This window comes from Macaca nemestrina, chromosome 14 (genome assembly GCF_043159975.1).
Source record: "Macaca nemestrina isolate mMacNem1 chromosome 14, mMacNem.hap1, whole genome shotgun sequence".
Classification (NCBI taxonomy): domain Eukaryota; kingdom Metazoa; phylum Chordata; class Mammalia; order Primates; family Cercopithecidae; genus Macaca; species Macaca nemestrina.
In genome coordinates, this window is record NC_092138.1 from 77,813,288 (window position 1) to 77,829,708 (window position 16,421).

The window sequence follows — 16,421 nt, forward strand, 5'->3', positions numbered from 1 at the left end:
TGAATTTCAGATAAATAATGAATAATGTGTTAGTATAAGTATGCCTTCAGCAGCATTTGGGACATACTGATTTAGTTGGGTGTCTTGTATTTTCATCTGCTAAAGTTAGCAACCCTAAAAATAATTAAGAAGCTGCTCCCAGAGATCACGGGGCATGTTGTTCAAAGCCATAATGCAAAAAGCCAAGCAGTCTTAGAAGAAAGATAATAATAACAATATCAACAACTGCTAATTTATTGAGTATCTTTTTACATGCTAGTCACTGTTCTAAGGTCTTTTCCACAATAACTCGCCCTAACCGTACAACAAACCAGTAGAATAGGCATTCCTGTTCTTCCTATCTTGCAGACAACTGAGACAGAGAAACTTGCCCAAGGACAGCCAGCCAGCAAGCAGCAGGGTTGGGATTCAAACCATGACTGTCATTTCTAGATACTACATGTTTAACCACTAACCTCATAAACAGTAAGGCTCAATTTGCCAAATTATAAAGCGAATATTCAACTCAGGTTTACACAAATTCTATAGACTCTCTCTTCATTTGTTCTTTCTCACTTACCAGAAATCTAGAACCCATTTTTCTCCTTATAGATACCATACCCTGGTAGGGCAGTGATCTAACCAGACACTATATTTTTAAAATGCAATTTTCCTGTCTAAAAATTACTGTATGTTAAGGTTTTGTAAATTTTGGAATACAAAAAAGAATACAGAAAGCTACAGAAAGTGTAAAGAAACTTAAAATTACCTTAATTTCCTTTATTAACATTTTGTGTAGCGTTTCAGTCTTCCTATGAACACATATTATTTGCTTTTTTAGACAAAATATGAATCATACACACTGTTTTGTGGCTTCCATTAACAATACATTGTGAACATCTTTCCTTTTTATAAATTGTCTTTGAGGATGCTATGAACTGAATCACAGCCCCCACAAATTTCATATGTTGAATCTCTAACCCACAATGTGACTGTATTTGGAAAAAGGAAGTAATTAAGATTAAATGAGTTCATAAGGGTAGGGCTCTGATTCCAAAGAATTCATGTCTTTATAAGAAGAGACACCAGACAGCTCGTTCACTTTTTCTGCCATATGAGGGTATAGCAAGAAGATAGCCATCTGCCACCCAGGAATAGAGCTCTCACTAAATGTCAACCTTGCCACACCTTGATCCGGGACTTCCAGCCTCCAGAACTAAGAGAAGATAAATCTCTGTTGTTTAAGCCACCCAGTCTATGGTACTTTATTATGTGAGCCTAAACAGACTAATAGTTTTTCAGGACTATAATACTCCATTGGCTGGATACACCAAAATTTATTCAACAAATTCCCTTGATAGGGCTTGCATCTGTGTCCCTACCCAAATCTCATATTGAATTGTAATCCCCAATGTTGGAGGTGGGGCCTGGTGGAAGGTAATTGGACCATGGGGGTGGTTTCTCATTAATCGTTTAGCACCATCTCCTTGGTGCTGTCCTCATGATAATGAGTTCTTGTGAGATCTGGTTGTTTAAAAGTATGTTGCACTTTGCTCTGCTTTCTCTTCCTCCTGTCCCAGCCGTGTGAAGTGCTGGCTCCTTCTTCGTCTTCTGCCATGATTGTAAGCTTCCTAAGGCCTCCCTAGATGCCAAGTAAATGTCAGCATCATGCTTCCTGTACGGCCTGCAGAGCTGCAAGCCAATTAAACCTCTTTTCTTTACAAATTACCCCATCTCAGGTATTTCTTTATAGCAGTGTGAAAACATCCTCATTGCTAATTCTATAAATTGCATTCAAATTTGCACTTTCATAAGTATCACCTCTAAGTAACCTTTCCCAGCCCTAACTTAGGATAGATTTTCAGAGACAGAGTCACTGGTAGAGTGACCGATTATCTCAGTTTGCATGAACTCTCCTGGTTTTTGCACTGAAAGTCCCATGTCTTGGAAAACTCCCCCAGTTTTGGCAAACCAGGACAGCTAGCCACTGGATTTCTAGGTCAAAGACAATGCACTTTCTAGGGCTTTGTTACACACACTGCTGGATCACTCTCAAAATGGGTGCTAATTTCCATTTCCATACCCACCATGTAAGAGGTATCTCTTCAGAGGTACCGTACCTTATCTGTAATTTACATGAACATACTTTAGCATAGATAGTGAGATATAGGAGGTGTAAATTAAAAGTAATATATACCCTAGAAAGAGTTGATTAATATGTGAAGTACCCTAATCAGGAATCCACATTCTAGAGATGGCTGGTTAGCATTTGAAAGACCCTAATCAGGAGCCCCTACTCCAACTCCAGCGCCTGCCACAGGCACTCAGACAAGTGCTTGCTTTAAATACCATTAAGTGAAGCTGCATATTGAGCTTGTTAATTAGCATAAGGGATATTAGAAATAATGTTTCATTGGCGAAATATGAGCTATTCAGAAAAACATTCTGCCTTGCATCAACAGAAGATTTTGAAAATTCTGGTATCAAAAACCAGCAGCCAAACAATTTTGGAGTAACACTTAAGGTGTGGAACTGTGTTTGATCCCATCACCCCTACATTTATCAGAGGATTAGAAAGGTTTGGAAATGGGGGAGTTGTAATTTGGGGGTTACCACAATGACTAGAGGGGTGGGAGAAGGATGGATAGCAGAATTCAGTGCCTGGGTAGAGGCTAAATGTCCTACAATGCCCATGCCCAGACCAGCCAAAATGCCATGGATGCTGGAAGAGTTTCCAGCTGCTGTTCAGAATCTTGTGGAATTTTTGCCTCAAAATTATCCTTCCAGGTTGGACAACCCCAAGAACAGAGGTTCCACACTTTACTGGTTTTAGAAGAGAAAGCAATGGTCTTTGTGTATTTTTGTTGTTTTACCGTATTGGGGCCTTTTGTTTATTTATTATTTTTGTTGTTACATGTGGCTGGGAGTTCAAAGGTCTGAGAACCAGGCACTCCAATGTTGAGGGCAGGAGAAGACAGATGTCCTAGCTCAAGAAGAGAGAGGGAGAAATTGCCCTTACTCTGCTTTTTTGTTATATTTTGCCTTCAAGGAACTAGATGATTCCCACCCACGTTAATGAAGACGATCTTCTTTCTTTGGTCTATGTATTCAAATGCTAATCTCCTCTGGAAAAACCCTCACAGACACACTCAAAAATAACCTTTTCCCAGCTATCTGGCCATCCCTTAGCCCAGTCAAGTTGACACATGAAATTAACCATCACATCATCCCACAAGGAGACCCACTGAGGACTTCTGCAGGCTGAGATGTGGGTGAAAGGAGCAGACTTAGGTTCATGACTTTAAAGGAGGTCTGAGATGAGGAGATGTGAACTGGGATTGGGAGGTTCAGGGAAAGAAAGGGAGTCAGCATTAGGAGATTGCCAGGTACCCCTGGTGGCCGGGGCCTGAGAATCTCCAGTGAGCTGAACCAGCCCCTGCCAACCCTCAAGGGGAAGAAGCACCTCACGCCACACAGGTGGAAGGGCCATGGGAGCTTCTCCTTCCTACACTCTTATATCCCAGCCACCTGCAACCATCCATGCATCACCTGTCACAATGGTCCTTCATCCTGGTTGTATATCAGAATCACTTGGAAATGTTTAAGATACAAGTGCTCAGGCATAGATTCTGATTTAATTGGTCTGGGATTGGTCTAAGCATCTTTTCTTAATGTTCCCCTGGTAATTCTAATGGACTGCCATGTACTAAGATAACCATAATTTTCTTTAGACCACCTCAGCACAGACTATATGGTGTTACTATGTTATAGGACTAAGCTGGTGGTTCTTGACCTGGGCTGTATGCTGAAGTCATCTGGGAAGCTTAAAAAAAATATACCAATGCCTGGGTTCCACCTTCAGAGATTTCAGTGTACTTGGTTTGCAGGTGCATCGACGGTTTTAAAAGTTCTTCTAGGCCGGGCGCGGTGGCTCAAGCCTGTAATCCCAGCACTTTGGGAGGCCGAGACGGGCGGATCACGAGGTCAGAAGATCGAGACCATCCTGGTTAACACGGTGAAACCTCGTCTCTACTAAAAAAAATACAAAAAACTAGCCGGGCGAGGTGGCGGGCGCCTGTAGTCCCAGCTACTCGGGAGGCTGAGGCAGGAGAATGGCATAAACCCGGGAGGCGGAGCTTGCAGTGAGCTGAGATCCGGCCACTGCACTCCAGCCTGGGCGACAGAGCGAGACTCCGTCTCAAAAAAAAAAAAAAAAAAAAAAAAAAAGTTCTTCTAGTGACTCCATTAAAGATCAAGAATGAGGCCCACCGGATCAAGTTCTAGCTCAGAAACTATAGTATATTTAAGTGTGCAAAGTTTGGGAGTGGTCAGGTGAATTCTAATCTAGACATTCATTCTTCAAGAGAAAACTATTATACATTCTTCTACTATCCTATCTCAATCAAAAAACAAATGCTTTGCAAATTAGCATACTGGACATTAAACATGGGTTTTTATTAAATTGCATGACGAATATAATGAATAGGTTGTCCACTGGTGAAATTGCAGTTAGATGATATATATACGTATTGGCTAACAATATTTTAGAGACACTTTCTACCTTTGCATAAATAGGGTATGGAAATTCAGTGAGGCCCACATTCTTTAATATTAGGGATACTATTTTAGAAATATTGCACTGGAACTTTATTAGAGATATATTGCCCTAAGTGAAATCTCTAAGTGGGTCCATGTTCAGCTGTGAATTCTCAAATGTGTTGGTTGCCTAATGCCATCTCTCAGGGTGAAAGGAACTTTGGCCTTCACCACTGTATTAGTCCATTTTCACATTGCTATAAGGAAATACCTTTCCAAGCACAGTGGCTCATGCCTATAATCCCAACACTTTGGGAGGCCAAGGTGGGTGGATCACTTGAGGCCAGGTGTTCAAGACCAGCCTGGCCAACATAGTGAAACCCCGTCTCTACTAAAAAGACCAAAAATTAGCTGGGCATGGTGGCACATGCCTATGGTCCCAGCTACTCAGGAGACTGAGGTATGAGGATTGCTTGAACCCAGGAGGCAGAGGTTGCAGTGAGCTGAGATCATACCACTGCACTCTAGCCTGGGTGACAGAGGGAGACTGTCTCTAAATAAATACATACATACATATATACATGCATACCTGAGACTGGGTAATTTAAAAAGAGAAGGTTTAATTGACTCACTGTTCTGCAGGCTGTACAGGAACCATGATGCTGGCATCTACTTGGCTTCTGGGGAAGCCTCAGGAAACACAATCATGGCTGAAAGTGAAGTGGAAGCAGGCACGTCTTACATGGTAGAAGCAGGAGCAAGAGAGAGTGGGGGGCAGTGCTACACACTTTTAAATGACCAGATCTCATGAGAACTCACTCACTGTCACAAAGACAGTACCAAGGGGGATGGTGATAAACCATTCAAGGGAAAACGTTCCCATGATCCAGTCACATCCCACCAGGTCCCACCTTCAACAGTGGGCATTACAATTCGACATGCGATTTGGGCAGGGACACAGATGCAAACAATATTAACCACAAATGAACCTTTGATGCAAAGTGCTAAGTTGAGCACCTGGGAGCAGGCTTCCTCAGGTATAGGACAGGTCATGAGAATCCTTTCATGATGACTTGCTAACAAGCATTTAGTTAGTAAAGGTTTGTACACCTGGCAGAACTGTCTCTGAGACTTGGTTTAATTAAAACATGTTAGTAAGGATGTAAAAGCATGTGACTCTCATCCACCCCACACTAGAGCAGCCCCTGATGGCTGTCAGCATAGAGCTGGCCTGGCTCTAATAGCAAACCCATGGTGTTCTCTTCTAGAACATAAGCAAAGCCTCTCTCATTGTTACAGAACAAGACGTAAAACATGACCACTCCAGAATCATGTCCCAGCACAAGGACAAAACCACCAGCCAAACCATGAAAATGGTCAAACACCTTCTACCAGCTACTAGAGTGACTGGTGCTTCTTTACCTGTTCTAGATTTGGCTCTACTCTGTTCCTCCCACCTCCTAAATAAAACTTATCTAGGAACTATGTGATCACAGAATAGCCTTGCTTCTGATAGCACCCAAACCAGAGCAAAATCATATTCCCTTGAACTCTTCCCTGAATCACCTAACACAACCCTACATTCTGTAAAAAGCCTCTTCCATAACTCCCTTGCTGAGATAGACCAAGGTTCTCCATTTTGTTTTGTCTCTCTTGTACAATTACCTATTCATATTAGTGTTCTGTTATATATTAGTACATAACAAATTATCAGAAATTTAAATGCTTAAAAACAGTGCATATTTATTATTTCACATTTTCCATGGGGCAAAAGGCTGGGTTTGGGTAGCTGGGTCCTCTCCTCAGACTCTTACAAGGCTAAAATCAAAATGTCAGCTGGGGCTATGTTTTCATCTGCAGCTTGGGGTTCTCTTCCAAGCTAACTCAGGTTGTTGGCAGAATTCAGTTCCTTGTCGATATAGGACTGATGAGGTTTGGCTGTGTCCCCACCCAAATCTCATCCTGAATTGCAGTTCCCATAATCCCCACATGTTGTGGGAGGGACCTGGTGGGAGGTAACTGAATCATGGGGGTGACGGTTTTATAAGGGACTTCCACTTTCACTTGGTTCTCATTCTTCTCCTTGCTGCCTCCATGTGAAGAAGGATGTGTTTGCTTCCCCTTCCACCATGATTGTAAGTTTCCTGAGGCCTCCCCAGCCATGCTGAACTGTGAGTCAATTAAATCTCTTTCCTTTATAAATTGCCCAGTCTCGGGTATGTCTTTATTAGCAGTGTGTGAATGGACTAATACAAGAACTGAGGTCCTATCTTCTCACTGGCTGTTGGCCAGAGGTTGCTTTCTGCTCCTACAGGCCACCCTCACATCTTAGCCCCATAAGCCCCCTCCATAGGCAATTAACAACTTGCTATTCGTTTTCTTCCAAGCTGCCAAGATGATCTCTCTGATATTTCATCTTCTTTGAGGAACTCACCTGATTAGGTCAGACCCACTCTATATAATCTACTTTTGACTGTAGTAACGTAACCATGGGAGTGATATTCCATGTATTCACAGGTCCCACTGAGATTCAATTTAGACTCAAGGTGAGAAAATTATACAAAGCATGTTCACCAGGGAGCAGGAATCTTCAGGGCTATCTGCCCACCACAACAAGAAACCTATATTTGTTCAACTATGCCCTTAACAGTCTTTGGCTAAAAGACACCAACACTTTCCAACTATTATTTTCTATCAAAAGGAACCAAAGACTTGTGCATGATCAGACTACAACAAGTCAGTTTATAACATCAGGATGGGAAACCACTGGAGGCAGACTTGTCGGAACACTTGACTGTGTGCCAGTCAATCCATCTGGGTGATCACTCCCCCTTTTCAATAGCAAAGGCATTCAGAAACCTCTCTCACCAACAGGCAGGTGGAGCTTGATACACAGAGGACTAAAAGAAGCTAGTTGCCTAATGTAAACTATTTGTTCAATAACCTATTATCCAAATTTGGACTACCTATTAATGATCTATTCCCAAATTTTAACTTTAGTCATTTACTGAAATTTATCTTAAAAATATTCTTGAAATCTTAAATAAATTTCAGAATATTCTGTTAAAGATAGAAATAATGTATAGCACTTCTCCCCTTCTATTAGAAGCAAAGAACACTTGCTAAGTGAGCAAATAATGGTATTTCTATTATCTATGATTTTGAGCACTTTCTGTCCCAGGAGTCTAATTTAAATTATCCTTTCAAAAGAAAATACCAGAATGGTAGGGAACCTGGAATTCACACCCAGTGGAAATGGCTCTATGAACCAAAACAGGTTGATTTGCCCCCTGAGGAGGTGTCCTTACAACCCCAATTATCCTTTAATTTATGCGAATCCTCTGATTTCTTCTTTTAGGCTTTTACTCAAATTATCAGGATCATTCATTCATTCATTCACTGAATAAATACATTTGAGCATCAACTATGTGCCAAGTGCTCACTATGGAGATACAGCAGTGGATCTTAAAAATTTGCTTCATGGAACTTCATGGAATTTTCAATACAGCAGGAACACAGGCATTCAACAAATAATTTGAAAACGAATACATAATTACAAACTCTGATGACTAGTTGGAAGGAAAAATGTAAGAGGAAGATAAAACCCTATGGTTATCATGGTTATTTTAACTATGGGGTGAAAATTGTGAGTTTGAACATTTTCTCTTAATTACTATTCCTACAAATATTGATTAGGAAGACATCTAGACTCCCAGAAAATGAGAAGGGCAAGTAGGAATGTGCTAAGGGGTAAGGAATCCACTCATCCCTTTCAGGGATTAAAAAACAGGTCAGCTGGTAATATGGTTTGCCTGTGTTCCCAACCAAATCTCATCTTGAATTGTAATTGCCATTATCCCCACATGTCCAGGGAGGGACCCAGTGGGAGGTGATTTGATCATGGGGGCAGTTTTCCCCATGTTGTTCTTGTGATAGTCAGTGAGTTCTCATGAGACCTGATGGTTTTATAAGTGTTTGGCAGTTTCTCCTTCACATGCTCTTTCCTGCCCCCTTCTGAAGAAAGCACTTCTTCTTCACCTTCCACCATGATTTTAAGTTTCCTGAGGCCTCCACCGCTATGTGGAACTGTGGGTCAACTAAATCTCTTTCCTTTATAAATTACCTAGTCTCAGGTATTTATAGCAGTGTGAAAATGGACTAATACAGCTGGTGATCATAACCTACCACTCACTTCACTGTAACTGGAACAAGTCCTACCACTCAAAGATCTCTACCTCCTGATATTACTTGCTGTATCAATCTTTGTTACAAAGTCAGCTAAAGGAGAAGTATTTTTTCTATCTACGGCCGGCCGTACCACCCAGAACATGTCTGATCTCAGAAGCTAAGCAGGGCCAGGCCTGGTTAGTACTTGAATGGGAGAAATACTTTTTCCCACTCTGAATAAAAAGGTAAAGAAATCTACTTTGGATACACTTAACACCCATTAAAATTATATATGAAAATCAGGAGTACCTCATGTTTAAATATTTACCAAACATGGATAAATCTTAGATCTTATATAGAACAGTATAATCCATGTCAGTTTATTCATTCTAAAATAGGGATTCTCCATCATAATTATCCAGGTAAAGTCAGCTACTCTCTAAAACCTTCCTTAATTTCCCCAGGCACAGTTATTAATAGTGTTATGTCCTCCTCTCTACTCCCACAAGACTTATATTACAGCTCATTTTTGTATGGTACCATAAATATCTTGAGGTCTTTAAAGTTATTTTTCTGCCTCTCTTACTCAACTGAGGCCCTTAAAGAGAGCAACTTGGTCTTATTCATTTGTGTGCCCTTAGCACCTAGCAGAGTGCCAAGTTTACAGTAATAAAATCGATAAAAGTTTGAGTGAAAAAAGAATAAGGTTTCTACAAATTAAGTCTCATTATGATGAATGGAGGAGGATGACTTGACTTTTGACTCGGGCCCTGAATGAGGAGACAGACATGCAATATCTAGGCAGGAATAGCAGTCAAGGGAGAACTGCAAGTGCCAAGACATGAGGCAAGCAAAAATGATACAGAAAACAGGCACCTGGGGATAATAAAAGAGAGTGGAGAAGCTGAGATCAGAGTAGAGAGGTAGAGGCTAAATAATGTAGGTCAGGATAAGAAGTTTGGAGATCCAAAAATAAAAATAAAAAATAAAGAAGTTTGGTAAGTGTATTATGTACAAAGGAGTCATTTTCAGCAGAAGAATTGTGTGATACAGTTTATATTCTGAGAAGATTACCCTGGGTATCGCCTGGAGGATTCATTTCAGAGGTGCGCGCTTGGGAGCAGGGAAACCCCAGGATACTATGGCAGATGTCCAGGCAAGAGGTATTGATGACTGGTTCTAGAGCAGTAGCAGTTGAAATGGACAGAACTAGCTGGACTTGAGATATCTTTTAGAGGTAAAGGCAACCAGACTTGGTAAATTAGATATGAACAGGGCTATTATTTAGCTGGTGAATCCCTAGAGAGCTCTCCCAGTTATTAACGTATTGAAATATTTTTATACCTTTTGGAAAACAGTCACAGCCAAGGGCCCCCAAGTGGGGCCTCAATTGCAACACCCCAATACTCCTAGATTTCCCTACAAGCAAAAACAAAAATATTAATGCCTGGCATGGTAGAGACCCCTCTAGACAGCTCTATTCCCTGCCTCTGTTCTAATTGATGAATCTCATTCTGTACCATTAGCTAAAGATCACAACTGGCTTTAGAGGAAAAGAAAAAGGAGGAATGAGGAACACCCAGGGTTTTGGCTTTGAGCTGTTAGATGCATGGTGTTGCTATTTACTGACATGTGGAGGAATTGGAGAGTAACAAATTTGGTAGGGGGAAAATAATAATTCTGTTAAATTTGATACTTGTTAGACATCTTAATGGAAAAGGACAGAAAGACTTCATAGGCCAAGTGAAGGTTTCCAGTCACTACCCACACCAGCAAACCTCAATGCAACAGAACTCTAAAACAATAAAACTTTCAAATAACCTTAAGAATCATTTTACTGCAAATAAATTTAGAATTTACTACAAATAAATTGGTAATGCTCTGGATTCTATTAAAACCATGAAGTACCTCCAAGCCCTTTATAAATCCAGGTTCTAACAATCCATATGGATAGCTGTAGTAGGCTGAATAATGGCCACCCAAAGATATTAAGTCCTAATTCTGGTACCTGTAAACATGACCTTATTTGGAAAAAGGGTCTCTGTAGATGGGATTAAGAATCTTGAGATGGGACTTTGCTGAAGTTGCTTATCAGCTTAAGGAGATTTTGGGCTGAGACAATGGGGTTTTCTAAATATACAATCATGTCATCTGCAAACAGGGACAGTTTGACTTCTTCTTTTCCTAACTGAATACCACAAGCATTCTTATACACCAGTAACAGACAAACAGAGAGCCAAATCAGGAATGAACTCCCATTCACAATTGCTTCAAAGAGAATCAAATACCTAGGAATCAACTTACAAGGGATGTAAAGGACCTCTTCAAGGAGAACTACAAACCACTGCTCAGTGAAATCAAAGAGGACACAAACAAATGGAAGAACATACCATGCTCATGGATAGGAAGAATCAATATCGTGAAAATGGCCATACTGCCCAAGGTAATTTATAGATTCAATGCCATCCCCATCAAGCTACCAATGAGTTTCTTCACAGAATTGGAAAAAACTGCTTTAAAGTTCATATGGAACCAAAAAAGAGCCCGCATCTCCAAGACAATCCTAAGTCAAAAGAACAAAGCTGGAGGCATCACGCTACCTGACTTCAAACTATACTACAAGGCTACAGTAACCAAAACAGCATGGTACTGGTACCAAAACAGAGATATAGACCAATGGAACAGAACAGAGTCCTCAGAAATAATACCACACATCTACAGCCTTCTGATCTTTGACAAACCTGAGAGAAATAAGAAATGGGGAAAGGATTCCCTATTTAATAAATGGTGCTGGGAAAATTGGCTAGCCATAAGTAGAAAGCTGAAACTGGATCCTTTCCTTACTCCTTATACGAAAATTAATTCAAGATGGATTAGAGACTTAAATGTTAGACCTAATACCATAAAAATCCTAGAGGAAAACCTAGGTAGTACCATTCAGGACATAGGCATGGGCAAAGACTTCATGTCTAAAACACCAAAAGCAACGGCAGCAAAAGCCAAAATTGACAAATGGGATCTCATTAAACTAAAGAGCTTCTGCACAGCAAAAGAAACTACCATCAGAGTGAACAGGCAACCTACAGAATGGGAGAAAATTTTTGCAATCTACTCATCTGACAAAGGGCTAATATCCAGAACCTACAAAGAACTCAAACAAATTTACAAGATAAAAACAAACAACCCCATCAAAAAGTGGGCAAAGGATATGAACAGACATTTCTCAAAAGAAGACATTCATACAGCCAACAGACACATGAAAAAATGCTCATCATCACTGGCCATCAGAGAAATGCAAATCAAAACCACAATGAGATACCATCTCACACCAGTTAGAATGGCGATCATTAAAAAGTCAGGAAACAACAGGTGCTGGAGAGGATGTGGAGAAATAGAACACTTTTACACTGTTGGTGGGATTGTAAACTAGTTCAACCATTATGGAAAACAGTATGGCGATTCCTCAAGGATCTAGAACTAGATGTACCATATGACCCAGCCATCCCATTACTGGGGATATACCCAAAGGATTATAAATTATGCTGCTATAAAGACACATGCACTCGTATGTTTATTGCAGCACTATTCACAATAGCAAAGACTTGGAATCAACCCAAATGTCCATCAGTGACAGATTGGATTAAGAAAATGTGGCACATATACACCATGGAATACTATGCAGCCATCAAAAAGGATGAGTTTGTGTCCTTTGTAGGGACATGGATGCAGCTGGAAACCATCATTCTTAGCAATCTATCACAAGAACAGAAAACCAAACACTGCATGTTCTCACTCATAGGTGGGAACTGAACAATGAGATCACTTGGACTCAGGAAGGGGAACATCACACACAGGGGCCTGTCATGGGGAGCGGGGAGGGGGGAGGGATTGCATTGGGAGTTATACCTGATGTAAATGACAAGTTGATGGGTGCAGCACACCAACATGGCACAAGTATACATATGTAACAAACCTGCACGTTATGCACATGTACCCTACAACTTAAAGTATAATAATAATTAATAAATTAAAAAAAAAAAAAAGAAATACTAAAGGCAAATCTTCAGGCAGAATTAAAAGGACACTAGACTCAACACTCCACTCAACATGAAGAAATAAAGAGCACTGGTAAAGGTAATTGCATAGATAAATATAAAGAAAGAATGGTAAAAGTAAAAAAAAAAAAAAAAAAGAATCTTGAGATGGGTCGATTGCCCTGAATTATACAGGTGGGCCCTAAATGCAATCACATGCATTGTTATAAGAAGGAGGCAGAAGGAGATTAGAGCAGACAGAAAAGGAGAAGGCCATGTGAAGACAGAGGCAGAGATTGAAGAGATGTGGCCACAAGCCAAGGAATGCTGGCAGCCATCAGAAGCTGGAAGAGGCAACAAACAAATTATCCCCTAGAGCCTCCAGAAAGCAGTCAGCACAGCTGACACTTTGATTTTCAGCTCAGTGATAACAGATTTCAGACTCCTGGCCTACAGAACTGTGGGATAATATGTTTCTTTTGTTTTAAGTTGCCACACTTGTGGTTATTTATTACAGCAGCCACAGGAAACAAATGCACCTACCAAAGTAATCAAGAAGAAAGGCAGTGTGGTATACCTCTTATAAATGAAAACCCAGAGATAGTGATGCTTATGACATTGTGCTATAAACTCACACTACTCCTACTCCCCACAGCTAGATGTGGCTAGACGGCTTTCCCCAGAGCTCCTTTAAAGCCTTTATTTAAGAGAAGACTTTCCCTGACCAAATTTTAGTCAGGCTCCTCTGAGCCCTCCTTTCAACTAGGCCCCAACCTTGGCCCCTGTCCTACCTTCCACGTGTCTAGCCAACTTTTAGAAAGAATCCTGCTGTTAACTGAGAAAGAATCTCTCACCCTTAATATCTAATCACCCTTAGTACATAATCAAGTTTCTTACCCCCGACCTTTGATGTATATGTCCATAACCTGCCTTCAGCAAGAAAAAATTCCCCTACCCCCATCTTAGAAATTTTTCATTCATTGACCCCTTTACCCTTCTCCTTGGCAATAAATATCCACTTGTCCTTGTATTTGGAGATGAGCTTGATCTCTGTTTTCCATTGGAATAGAGTTAACCCCTATTGTGATAGTCTTAAATAAAGTTTTCCCACTATTTTAACAAGTGTCAGGATAACTCATTCTTTAATGGAGAAAGCGTTGCCAGCTTATCAGTTATTGACTTTCAGACGTTGGAAACTTCAAATGACTTTCCTTTCTAGATGTGATGTTTGGTGCTCCTGAAAATGTCACAGGTGAGCAAGAAAAGGAACTATCCCAGTTCTATTTGGATATACTTGGTGTTTAAGTTGAAACTCCTGATAACTTTTGTATTCCGAAGAAGACATAAATGGGCCAACTCTTTCATTTAATGTCTTTTGCCTCCTTGCCTCCTTTCCTTCCTTTTCTTCTTCTTTCCTTTCACCCAATTATTTATTCATTCATTTAGCAAACATTTGCTGAGGCATGACTGTGCACAAAGCTACATGCTCTGGGCCATAGAGCTAGAAACGTGTAGATATGATAGTCACCACCCCCAGAGGAGGAAGGGAACCACAGCAGAGCTCCGAGCCCGTACCTGGTATCTAGCTCTATTCTGGAAATTTTCACATATATTGTCACATTTAATCCACCCACAGAACCAGAGAGATGATTGTTATTATTCTCTTTTCCCCTAACAGACGATGAAAAACTGAGTCTTAAAAGAAATTGAGTATGAGGAGAGATGAATAGAGCACAGACTATTTTTAGGGCAGACAAAATATCCTGTATAATATCATAATGGTAGATACAGATTATTATACATTTGTCTAAACCCATAGAATGTACAAGCCCAAGAGTAAACCTGATGTAAATTTTGAACCTTGGGTGATAATTACGTGTCAACGTAGGTTCATCACTTGCAACAAATGGGCCGCTCTGGTCGGGGATGTTATAATGGGAGAGGCTATGCCTGTGTGGTAGCTGGAGGTATAAGGGAATTCTCTTTATCTTCCATTTTTCTGTGACCCTGAAACTGCTCTATAAGAATAAAGACATTTTTAAAAATAAAAATAAAAAAAATTGAGCAGCTTACTCAAGACCATACAGTTACTCCTTTTTTCTCACTGTGCTGCAACAAGATATGCACACAAATAACTATGATACAAGGTAAAGGGGAACAACTTTGCTACTCTAGAAGAGAATAGGTAAATCCTTTTAGAGTTCAAATAATTTTTAAAAAATAGGAAAGAAATAACTATTGTGTGTCTAGTATGTGCTAGGCATTTCACCTTGCATATCCACGTGCATAATCTTTATGGAAGCAAGAACACGTAATATGAGCTCTACCCTCTTCATAAATTTTCAACTGTGCAATACACTATTGTTGACTACAGGCACAATGTTGTACAGCAGGTCTCTAGAACTTATTCATGTTGCATCACTGAAACTTTACACCTGTTGAACAGCAACTCCCCATTTCTCCTTCTTCCCCGCTCCTGGTAACCACCATTCTACTGTCTGCTCCTATGAATCATCTTGTTCAATCCTTTCCACAATGCTATGATGAGTGACATCTCACGTTCAGCTGGAGAGACTGGGGAAATCATCAAGGAGAAGGCAATTCTAATTTTGGGTTTTGAAGGGTGAGGAAGGTAGAGCATACAGAATTGGAGAGAAATCACATTCCAATGGAGGAAAGAGCAAAGTTCTAGAAAAAGAAAAAACATTTTTACAAAGCAGTTGTTGGTGAAATTGGCTGGAGCAGTAAAAGCACAATAGGAAAGAAAAAAGGTAGAGAGCCTTGAAGGCCACGTTCAAGTATTTGGGCCTTGTTCAGTGAACCATGGGAGCTCTTGACAAGGAGGCCAGAGCTGAACTTGAGGCAAAGTGTGTCATGGAGGATGAATGGGAAGAATGAAGGGAGAAACTAGGGTCAAGGGAACCAGGTGAGAGGCTTTGGAAATAATCTAAGGAGTGGTTGTAAGACTCTTCTGAGGCAGGGGACAGGCTGGGAGGGAGGGGGAATCACACAGTGAGATAAAAATCGACATCATTTTTCAAAAAACGTATTAAAGATAGAAAAAACACAGCTTAAAATAACTAGTTCTCTTTTGGAAAAGAGGCAGCAATGGGCCAAGGATATTTTCTCTTAAACCTATATTTGTTAGATGGCAAGGGCGGTAGCTGGCCAGTAGTAAATTGCTCCTTATCTCTAGACCTAGGCCATTTCACTCTTCTATCCAGAGTCTGAATAATAGATGTTCTGTTCTTCCAAGGAAAACAATGTCACTGAAAGAGGTGGAAATATCAGAAACAGGATGGTTTGTTTTTTATGGACAAAGTTTCATACACTGTGTCAGAAGTCATCTATTTCTTTCCCAGTTGACCCAACTGCCCAACCAGCTGACCTTGAAAAATCATTTTCTTTCTCTTTTCGATTCAGTTTTAAAAATCAAAGTGTTCTTAGAATTGGAGAGACAAACCTAGAAACAAGGTTTGAAGAAAAGAAAAAAAGGATAATCGATCTGTTCAAGAGTTCTCCTGATAAGACTGAACAGTGAAGGCTACGAATTATGCAGTGATAGGGAAGGAACTAATTTACTGGTGCCTGTTATTCCTGAATACTCAGCTGGATGCTGTGAATTTAACAATGAACAAGACAATCCCTACCCTCAGTGCACTCACAAACAGATAGAAGAATTACTTGAACAACTAGTTTGGAAGG

The 16,421-nt window shown here is 40.4% G+C and overlaps 1 long non-coding RNA gene across 4 annotated transcripts in view; it reads right to left on the bottom strand.

The window, feature by feature from the left end:
* LOC105481033 (uncharacterized) overlaps window positions 1-5,747 on the bottom strand; it is a 42,554-nt gene extending 36,807 nt beyond the window's left edge. For 2 of the 4 annotated variants that reach the window (XR_011613089.1, XR_011613087.1), the window contains exons 1-2: window positions 5,533-5,738; window positions 5,148-5,225 (exon numbers count right to left, since the gene is read on the bottom strand). This is a non-coding gene — a long non-coding RNA (uncharacterized lncRNA). Of the gene's footprint in view, window positions 1-748; window positions 828-5,147; window positions 5,226-5,532 lie in introns of those variants that run through there. The other 2 variants (XR_011613088.1, XR_986730.2) reach the window with 2 other exon arrangements.
* Window positions 5,748-16,421: the final 10,674 nt, after the last annotated feature.